Consider the following 10,930-nt stretch of genomic DNA (forward strand, 5'->3'; position numbering starts at 1 on the left):
AGGTTGACCTTGACCTTTTCAATAGAATCTACGTCTATTGGAACATGTATTTTACATTACAAAAGGAAAGACCTCTCAATTGTTCAAGAACAATTGACAGTTTAATTAAGGTCTTTCCTTTTACTAAAGGGAAAGACCTTACTGTATTTCTTCTGATTATTATTATTATTATTCTTTTTGTTCCGCCAAACTTTGACGAAGTTAGCCTCCGTAACCGTAAGACGTGTCGCTTTCATGTTCACACTTTGTATCGGTGTCATGAATACCTATCCGGAACTCACCCTGTGAGTCGAAATATTTTGTCGGTTCGGAGTAATCCCTCCGAAACCCAAAAACCTTGTTATCGTTCCAACACCGTAACCGTAATAGGTAGAAAAAAAACAAAGGGTGAAATTTGTTCAGGACCAGACCCTGGTTCTTCGTTACATTTGGATCGAAAAGATTCAACGACTCATTGGTAGGGTTATGCCCCTATGAAAATTAACCGGTGTCGGTTGACCACCAAAACTCAGAAACCGTAAGTCGTAGAGACCTAGGATCTTCACCAATCATCATCAATTTATGTATCTTTGAAAAATACCTCAAGGTCAAATTTGTATGTTGACCTTGACCTTTGACCTAACACCTTGTTATGGGATAATCTCAGAAACCATTATACTTACAGAAGTTTTAAATAGTGGAAAATGTTTGGGTCATTACGGCACAACTTTGTTACATTTTGACCGAAGAGATTTGACCTTTTTTTAAGGGGCACAACACCTGTTTTAGGTTTCTGGAAAGACAAAATCATCTTTTACTATATAACCAAAGGTCCTAGACCCATGGGGTCTTCGGCAATGACATTGGGGACAAATGACCTTGACAAAGGTCAAAAGGTCAAAGGTCAAGGTCATGTCCCATATAGCGAATTTGGTGTTTTTAACCTTATTTAAAGGTTTTTCAGTGTGTTTTAAAGCTTTTCAATACATTCTACGTCTATTTGAACATGTATTTTACATTACAAAAGGAAAGACCTCTCAATTGTTCAAGAACAATTGACAGTTTAATTATTATTATTCTTTTTCCGCCAAACTTTGACGAAGTTAGCAGCCTAAACCGTAAGACGTGTCGCTTTCATGTTCTCACTTTGTATCGGTGTCATGAATACCTATCCGGAACTCACCCTGTTAGTCGAAATATTTTGTCGGTTCGGAGTAATCCCTCCGAAACCAAAAAACCTTGTTATCGTTCCAACACCGTAACCGTAATAGATAGAAAAAAAACGAAGGGTGAAATTTGTTCAGGACCAGACCCCGGTTCTTCGTTACATTTGATTCGAAAAGATTCAACGACTCATTGGTAGGGTTATGCCCCTTTGAAAATTAACCGGTGTCGGTGGACCACCAAAACTCAGAAACCGTAAATCGTAGAGACCTAGGATCTTCACCATTCATCAACAATTCATGAGACTTTCAAAAATACCTCAAGGTCAAATGTGTATGTTGACCTTGACCTTTGACCTAACACCTTGTTATCAGAACAACTCAAAAACCATTATACTTACAGAAGTTTTAAATAGTGGAACATGTTTGGGTCATTACGGCGCAACTTTGTTATATTTTGACCGAAGAGATTTGACCTTTTTTTAAGGGGCATAACACCTGTTTTAGGTTTCTGGAAAGACAAAATCATCTTTTACTATATAACCAAAGGTCCTAGACCCATGGGTTCTTCGGCAATGACATTGGGGACTAATGACCTTGACAAAGGTCAAAAGGTCAAAGGTCAAGGTCATGTCCCATATAGCGAATTTGGTGTTTTTAACCTTATTTAAAGGTTTTTCAGTGTGTTTTAAAGCTTTTTAATACATTCTACGTCTATTTGAACATGTATTTTACATTACAAAAGGAAAGACCTCTCAATTGTTCAAGAACAATTGACAGTTTAATTATTTTTTTTTTTTTTTTTTTTTTTTTTTTTTCTTCTGCCGTCTGAGATGCTTTTTTGTTTTACAACATATCTAATGGATGTTTGGCCAACGATGTTGTTCAGTAATGGAGGTTTCAAAACTCACCCTGTGTGACCGAACACTTATTCTTATAGGAGTTATCTCCCCGTGTCCCCTTTTTCTTGTTATCACTATATCTCTAAAACCGTATAAGATTTTTACAAACTGTTTTCACCAAATTGTTCGTCTACTCTTAAGAATGATTTGTTTTACTTTGACTGAGGGAATCAGAAGACATCTTATGGGAGTTATTTCCCTTTGAAAATTTAAAATAAACGATATGTTGGGTTAATTCATACAGTATAAGTTGTAGAGGCCTACAGTCTTTTGATATGAAGTCCTTGGTCCAAATAAAGAAAATTGAGGTCAAGGTTAAAGGTCAAGGTCATGTTATAAATTTTGAATTTTGCTTGTTATCGTTATTCAAAAGAAACTGTAACAGTTAATGATATGATATGTTTGCAAAATCACTGTTTACAATAAGGCGCAACTTCAAATTAATCAGTCGAAGTGTTTTGGTTAACCCTTATAGGAGTTTTCTCCCCTTATGTATTTGAAATCATTATTTCTCCACAACCATACAAGTGATTGACCTCGGACCTTCTAATTTAAGTTCACTGACCCATGACCTTCAAATTGAGGTCAAGGTCAAAGGTCAAGGTCATGTTATAAATTTAGATTTTTGCTTGTTATCGTTATTCAAAAGAAAATGTAACAGTTAATGATACGATGTGTTTGCCAAATTATTGTTTACAACAAGGGGCAACTTCAACCCTTTTAAGTCGAAGTGTTTTGGTCAACCCTTTTATGAGTTTTCTCCCCTTTTGTCTTTGAAATCGATATTTCTTTTCAACCATACAAGTGATTGACCTGGGGTCTTTTGATTTGAGATCACTGACCTATGACCTTGAAATTGAGGTCAAGGTCAAAGGTCAACTTGACGTTCTAGATTTTGACCTTTGCTTTAAATTTGTTTTTGTTCATTATAAAACAATTAAGTCTTCTGCATATACTTATTAATCTTATTTTTCTATATCAGTTGAGGTACCAAATTACATCAACAAGGAGTGACCCTTTCTAACATCTTTTTCTCAATTTCATTCTAATTATCGAGGTGGAAAGACCTTCAATTGTTCTCTGAAGAATTGGTTTTTTAATACTGTATCTGTATCCTTTAGTACTGCAACCAGAGTTCATTTTTTAAAACTTTAATGGTCCGGAAGAACACACACCTAAATTATATATCGATGGAAAGAGGAAAACGTGTACAATAAGAAAAGTTGGGTCGTAAAAATCCAGAGTGGTCACAATTTTGTGAAATTGAGGTCAAAGGTCAGACCTAAAAATATCAATATTTCAACCACAAGGACAAAAAGGAGAAATATTCTGATATTTATTCAATAGCATGCTACAAAAACGATTCAATCATAAGCATATGATATAAACGATGTTAAAACGACAAATTTGACTACTTATATGAAGAGCTGCCATTACAAAATGGCGTTGATTTGGAACCTTCTGATTTTTTTCCATTTAAGACATAACAAAAGAAGAAGTGGTCTTGACCTTTTCACATCCATAAACTTTCATATTGTGTATAGTATTTCACTTTAGTATATTAAAGAATTATTTTCTAAAGTTTAAAACACCACTTTATCAAATTATTTCGATATTTTTTCTATCTTTGAAAAAAAAATAATTCAAGCGCTGAAACAGTGTTTTTAATTTTGCATCTTAAAGGTTGTGTATTTTGTGAAAATTAGTATCTAGTTATAGATAAATGCATATTGTGTTTTTGCAAAGTCTGTACAGAGCAGTTATAACACAAAATATACTATAGTCACCCGAGGCGAATGCGAGGTCCCTTTTTTATAAGAACAAGTTAGGCGCAGGACAGAGTTTGTTCAAAGCAAACACAGTTTTTGAGTACAAATGCTATCTGGAGCGTAAATACCGTCATGATTCGGTCAAACTCGTCAGATATAGTCTAACCTTTGCATAGGAAACACAAAAGAAATGTGAGCACAAAGTTTCGATCAATGTTCGTGACCCATATTCCCATATGCATATGCATAATGTATCTGCACTGCCAATCCCAAATGTAATGGGGCGAATGTTGCTACAGAAACGATTGATTTTGTAATAGCCATACGTTTACGAGTTTTTGTTATCTTTAGGGACAATATACGGTTCAGAAGCGCCTTTGTGTTATTTTTCATCAATTAACTAACAAATGAATTTTTGAGCCTTGGCTCCGTGTTGACGACCGGACCGTGACCTTTAATGGTAGCATTGGCACACATATCACATCTTCCTATATCTATTAACAAGCTATGCGGAATTGTAAGGTGTCACAATATCTAGTTAGTTCTGGAGTTTGGCAGTTTGGTAAGCATCAGAGACAATCTTGGATAAAATTGATCGGTATATATAGAGGATGTGCTACATGAGAAAGGCTTTTTCTTATGGAAGAACAAATCACATCACTAACAATCGTTATTAATGAACTGACAGCAAGTTCAAATTCTAATTTTTCAGTAACGGTTTTACTTAATTGCACAGGTGTTGACTTCAATAAGTACTTGGTTATGCATGGATAAATGATTACTCACATTAATAAGCACAACTTAAAAGACTGTCAACACGTTTAAAGGACTCAGTTTTGCCTATTTTTCTGTTTTTTTTTAAAGGTTTTTCTTTTACACAAAACCCTGTTTTCATATCCAAACTACAAGGCAGAAACTGAGCGCGAGATCGTATAAAAGTGTCAGATTGTGAGGATACATGTCGATTAGTTTGATCACATGTATGGATTTCTGTTGTTTCTAATTTAAAGTTCCCCAAGGGTGACTGGGGAAACGAAATATGGTCACTTGGTCTTCCCCCGACCGGCAGTAAAACGAAGTGGAGCGTCCTTTTGGCTGTGCGGGATGTATCAAGTTCGCATTCACGTCCGGTCAGAATGGGGACGTTAAATCCGATGCCTCGTGTAAAGGGAGTGTCACGTTCTTTGCACGTTAAAAACCCTTGCATCAACTCTTTGAGGGGTCCGTAGGTGGCATGTTGCAATGGACAATTTCTGTCCCAATCCAATATACCATCATTTTCCATTGGCAGTCTAAATTTTCCCGATCATCATCCCGAATGGCCTCTATTATGACAAAACCTACCTATTGTTTTTATTGTTAACTTGTTCTCATCCTGAACATGCATGAAATATTTGCCACTGGACCTTAGGCAACCAACAATCAATCAATCAATCTAATTTAAAGATGCACACCAAGTTTGCCTTCTGGTGCAAGTCTCCGATAACATCACTGATGATTCGCCCACGGAAAGCAGAATATCAAGAGAAGTTGGTTTTAGCATCACCTTGCCACACACCAAATCTCTGCGAAACTTCAATAGTACTTTTCCCCGACCACTTGCATGCATATTAATTGCTCTGAGGTTAAACATTGACATACAATGTATTTTAACACAATGTCAACTATAGTCATTATCCGGAAAAACCTCTTATCCGAAGGATTTGGTTAACTTTTATATAAAGTCAAAATTTTATTAACAAAAATATAACTGTTTTACAGAAAATACACGAAAGAACTACTTTATATATTCAAATCACTCAAAAATAAATTAACTTCTCCTACAAAATCTACATAATCACATCGAAACTATCAAATTGATTGTGAAGGAAAAAATAAATGGTGGAGCTGATTGACGGATAGGAAATTTCCGTAATTAAAAAAGGTACAAATGATGTTTTTATTTTTGAGTTTTTGACAAAATTGTTTGGAATTTGCCCAACAAAATTTGAATGCAGTATCGCAATAATATGTTTTGTCCTCTCAAATGTCAAATACTGTTTTTGAATCATATGTTTTCTCGTTTTCAAAGAAAAACGCGTTAAATTTCTATCTAAAAAATCAACCAACTTTAAGTTTAAAAGTTTTACTTGGAGATGGTATTATATTTATGTCTTCATCATTCCGATGATCCTTGATGATATGTGCATAGAAAATATTTACGAAAATAGCGGGAAATTTAACCAAAAAATATATTTTTGGATTTTAAGGTAACTACCCAAAACCGTAAATTGAGGGGTACCCCCACTAAAGGGATAAAATACAAAAATGTGACCATAGAAAACTTTTTACGACCCGACGGAAATTAAAATATAGATATTATTCTATCATTTAAAACAATTTGCAGCCGTGTGTTAATCCGGACCATTAAACTCGTTAACTAAGCGTCTTTTTCGATGTCAGTTGCAGTACTACTTTGTTCAAAGTAATATAACGAAAACCGAGCGGTCATGCCTTAGTGTTTAACTTTAAAAGGATATCCCTTACTGTGTTGCTATAAGAATGATTTTGTAAGAATGTATATATATATCAGAAATAAAAGTGGTGACCCCATTTCAGGGAGACCGAAATTTCGTTACATTACGATGAAATAATCTCCATGGCTGAAATTGTTAGTAAACTCTTTAAAAAAGGATGTTTTGCCGTAAATACCTTTTTTTGCATTTTTGAATTTTATTGTAATAACTATGTTAGAAACTTTAGCGGGAAATATGATCAGCATAAAAGATCTACATGGAATTTTAATTTTTTTTAATTGGATCTAGTGCCTTCAGATAACGATTTTACCATTTAAGCTCACCTTCCCTAAAAAGCCATACGAGGTAATGACATTAATTTGCGTCCGTTGTTGTCGTCTGTAGTATATCGTTCCATAGTTTTCGTACGGGGCATGTCGTCCGTTTTGTAAACTTGAAAACAGATTCTCCTCTGACACTGCTGGATCAAATTTACTAAACTTTCCTATATGTTTTCTGTAAATTTTTACCTTGGGATGTGATCCACCAAGAAACCTGAACAAAGAAGTAAAATGCAGTCTATGACTTCTAAAAAAACTAATTAAAGCATTTATAGAAAATCTGAAATGACGAGAAAATGTTCATCGGGCCAAGGATATCTCGTCCACAATCAGATAACCCACATTTGATTGCTACCCCTGCAATGTACTTTAGGCAGTGTATGGTTATAATCATGAAAACTATAACAAATAGAGAGACATTATTATGGTGACTTGAATAACCCCGGTATCACTCAGATTACAATTCTACCTTGACAGGTAAGTTTGTATTTAGCCTATAAAATACTTATTTAGCCATGAGAATTGAAAGGTCAGTTTCCCATTCATACAATAGAGGTTGATAAATTTGGCTTCATGCCATTTACCTTGTCCAAAATTAAGGTCACTTTATTGTCATTGTGATATTGTTAAAGTACAAAAGAACCCTATATTCTGACCAATACTTCAAACTTTGTGCATCTTGATTTAATTGTTAAAAATCTGTTAATGTTGAATTTTAGGGGTTATTTTAGGCCTTTTAATTGCATATTTTCTTTAGATGGTAGTTTTTTTTTCAGATATAAAAAAAACTATCTGCTTGACTGTTATAGAAATAGACTATGCTTGCAGGGTCTTGTTTTTTGTTTACACCAAATCTGACAGATTATTATTAAGTTGCAAAATATTTTAAATGAGGAGCTGAAATTTTTTCTATCTTTAAATGTGTATTGAACAATGTTGAAGGTTAAAATAATCATAATGTGAACAAGAATGAAGAAAACATCTTGGTCCCAAAAAAAACACATCATCAAGCAGGATATAATATTCCAAATTTTTATTTATTATACTAATATCAGTTGAAATCTCAAGCCACTATTTTGCATGTTTACAATGTAGGTCATGTCCCAAAAGAAAATCAATGAATTTGACAGTACAATGTACTCTTAGCACAAACACATAAGGTCACTGTGAAATAGACATCTAGGGCAAGAAACAGTCAGTTATACCAAACCAGTTTGACTAGATGTCTAGTTTAAAACCAGTTTGACTAGATGTGTCCTATATTTTGACAAAATAAATGACATGAGGACCTGCATGGGTTTTTTAATATCTGTATTCTTTAAATTTTTAGGGCATTTTTCTTTTAATAGCCTTAAAAATAACTCTCATTCTGTAAAGCAAATTCTCATGAAAATGATTTTACTATATAGTCTCTTCTGTTACAAGATTATTTATCAATTATGCACATTGATCATTATATTATCGGTATTGCATTACAGTTACCTAAGTTTCCTTTTTATTTTGCACATTTATTCTTTATACTTTTGCACCGCATTATTCTCTATTCTTTATTTTGTTGTTCATTTTCTCTATTCTCTATTTTTTGTTGCTATTACATTTATTCTCTATTCTGTAAACCCCATTCTGACCCTTATAGGTAAACTTCTATTGTATGAATGGGATAAACTGACCTTTCAATTCTCAAGGCTAAACAAGTATTTTATAGGCTAAATACAAACTTACCTGTCAAGGTAGAATTGTAATCTGAGTGATACCGGGGTTATTCAAGTCACCATAACAGTAAAAACGAATCAGTCAACATGATATTTGTTTTTTTCAATAGTTATTGTTTTTATTACACTAAATGTAAATATATAAGGAAGGAAATGCAATGAATTATTTTTTCCATCCGGTCACACTTAAATTTCATGCTAATATCTTCTACGTGATCAGAGGTTGTTATGTAAAATTCAGACAAAGGCTTTTTTTTTTTATATATATGTGAAATGTCGCTTAAACTCAAAATTTCGGGGAAAAAGATAAAGCAGGAGTTTTGAGTAAAACAAAGGCAGGATGACAATTTATGTTAAAAAAAGGCATTTAAACTAATAAAAAAAAACATCAAAAAGGACCGAATAGAATGAAAAATACAAAAGAGAGGAGGACAGAGATTACTGCAAGGCAAAACTGTTCATCTTAGCCACCCTAAAAATCAAAGTTAGCTCTCAAACCAAATCCATCAACGGTTATCTTCTCCTAGGAATGTTGTTACTTATGGCACGATACTAGTAGGTTCGAAATAATATAAAAATTTATAGAAGTGTGATTTTAAGGGAACAAAAACATACGAAAAATTCTAAAATGCACTATAAAAACTCATCAGACGGTAAGAAATCGTCAAAACATGAAAAAAAGATAAACGAAAAAGAGAATCAACATTCTACGAAACAAATCAAAAAGATATATAACATCTCGGTAATCAGAGGTAGGTTAGATTATATACCATGTCAGTACCAAAGCACCGACTTCTGATCTAATGGTATTCTCGGGGAATAGCAGTTAACCAGATCTTGAAAATGAAAGCATTTTACAAATTATGTGCGTCCGAACTATCGATTCTTTGTTGTTGTAAACATGTAAGTACAATGTTCTCGAGGATGAAGTTATCTAAATCGATCTTTGTCTTTCTCGAACTTTTTTTATGGCCCCGCAACGAAGTTGTCGGTGCCATATACAATGATATAGTTTTACCATTGTCCGTCATTCCGAAATTCCGTAATTCCGATTTCCGTCATTCCGCAACAAACCATTATACGGATTTTTTTTTTCTAAACGCCTTCAGAAATTGGGATGATTTTTTGGTATGTGAGTTAACCATGATGAGTTACAGATCAAGTTTAACTTTCAATCCGCTCCACTAATTTTTGCCGAAATTACGGGCTTTGGACTTTGAAAATTTGTTGAAAATCGTTGAAAATCAGAGTTATACGGACTTTTTTTCTAAACGCCTTCAGATATTGGGATGATTTTTGATATGTGAGTTAACCATGATGAGTTACTGATCAATTTTAAGTTTGGTTCCGCTCCGACTAATTTTTGCCGAAATTACGGGCTTTGGACTTTGAGAAATTGTTGAAAATCACAGTTATACAGATTTTTTTTCCCCAGTGCCTTCAGATATTGGGCTGATTTTTGGTATATGAGTTACCCATGATGAGTTACAGATCAAGTTTAAGTTTTGTTCCGCTCCACTAATTTATTCTGAAATTACGGGAATTTGAGAATTTGTTCAAAATCACAGTTATACAGTCTCTTTTTCTAAACGCCTTCAGATATTGGGCTGATGTTTGATATGTGAGACTACCATCATGTTTGTGTCCACAAGTGTTATATTGAAATTGCAGATTTTTCAACTTTTTGGGACGGGGCCATTCGTGTCGCTTTGACGCATTTTATTTTAGTATATTTTCAATATTCTTTCATTTGTTTAATCTATATCTTTAATCTGCATATTTGCCCTTTATTCTATTTTCTGTAAAAACCCATTCGGGCTCTCCCATATAAACCTAGGTGAAGAAAGTAGAACCGACAGCCTAATATAAAATCAAAGTGAAAACCAGAAATTTTTAGAAAAAAACCATATCATATAAAATTTACACCTCATTGGCTTTTGGTTAGAAATAAGGCAAATAATAGATCCTTTTCAGAAAAGATATATTCCAAAAACTAAAAGACTAAGAGGCATAACAAAACTTTCGGTGCCAAGTAAGGTATTAAAAAAATTAAGACTCAAAGAGTCCAGAAAGGAATAGACGAACAGCTAAGACAACAACAAGCAGGCTTCAGAAGGAGGAAAAGCACTACCGAAAAACTCTTCACTTTTTAAAAGAAACATCATAGAAATATGTTCTGAATGGAATGCGTCGTAATACATGATAGATCCGATATATGTTTTATTTATTTATAAAAGAAAAGATAAAGAAAGCAGAAGAAATCAAAGGAACACGCAAATTTCATTTGTCGAAGAGAAACTGACAGCGATATCGCAACAAACGACGAAAAATCAAACAAGTTTATCAAACATTACATAGAACACCAAAGCCCTAATAACACCGACCCAACAAAAAAGTTAGTTGGTCGCAGTTGTTATCGACAATTAAGCAAACTCTGCTGCACACGTGATATCTGGCATGCTGGTCATGGTTATCATACAAATTAATATGGTGATGACCTCAAATCTTTTTTAACGGTCAACCGCACTTCATGACGTCCAGGTTGAAAGGATTTACTACTTGGAACTCT

This window comes from Mytilus edulis, unplaced genomic scaffold (genome assembly GCF_963676685.1).
Source record: "Mytilus edulis unplaced genomic scaffold, xbMytEdul2.2 SCAFFOLD_340, whole genome shotgun sequence".
NCBI lineage: Eukaryota > Metazoa > Mollusca > Bivalvia > Mytilida > Mytilidae > Mytilus > Mytilus edulis.